Source organism: Anas platyrhynchos, chromosome 36 (genome assembly GCF_047663525.1).
Source record: "Anas platyrhynchos isolate ZD024472 breed Pekin duck chromosome 36, IASCAAS_PekinDuck_T2T, whole genome shotgun sequence".
In the NCBI taxonomy this organism is placed as follows: Eukaryota; Metazoa; Chordata; class Aves; order Anseriformes; family Anatidae; genus Anas; species Anas platyrhynchos.
The window spans coordinates 2,640,001-2,640,794 of record NC_092624.1 but is presented as its reverse complement, the minus strand read 5'-3'; positions in this window follow the sequence as shown (position 1 = coordinate 2,640,794).

The following is a 794-nucleotide window of genomic DNA, read 5'->3' as shown; positions in this document are numbered from 1 at the left end:
AGGGAGGGAGGGAGCAGAGCGACGAGCTCGCGCCCGCCTCCAGCGTTTTTTTCCCCGGGCGGGCCCCGTCCGGGGCGCAAAGGCGGGCGGGCGGGCGCTGCCTCGCCTCCCGCGACGGTCGGCTCCGCGGCCGGGGCGGATCGGGCTCGGAGTCGGCTTCGGGCTCGCGCTTCGGCTCGGGCTCGCGGGCTCGCGAGGGCAGCGGCTGTCCGCCGCCCGCGGCCCCGTCCGTCTACACGGCGCTTCCCCGCCTCGCGGCGATCTTGAGCTCTGAGCCGCTTCTAGGCTGGCTGCTGGGGAAGACCGGCGTGGCAACGGGGAGAAGGGGGGAAGGGAGGGAACGGAAAGAGGTGTATTTGTGAATGAATGAATGAATGAATGAATGAATGAATGAATGAATGAATGAATGAATGAATGAATGAATGAAGAGTGAAGGAGTGAACGAATCAACGAATCGATGGATCGATCGATCAGCCAAGGAATCGATGAAGAAAGGAATGAGAAAGCAGAAGGGAAGCAAAGAGAAGGGCGGGGGAAGAAAGCGAAGGGCTCCAGGAAAGCGCGTAGGCAGGCGCCGTTAGCTGCTGACGGCCGGCAGCTCTCCGATCGTCGTGGTGGTGAAGTGGACAGGTGAATCCCCTGCCCTCCCTCTTCTTCCCCCTCGATCCTCCCCCCCAGCCTCGATCCGCCAGGTGTAGGCAGGTGCCGTCAAGGCGAGGAGCTGAAGCGGCACAGCCCGTTGGCGAGCGAGCGAGCGAGCGGGCGGGCGAGCCCGTGTGCCGGCTGTAGGCGGG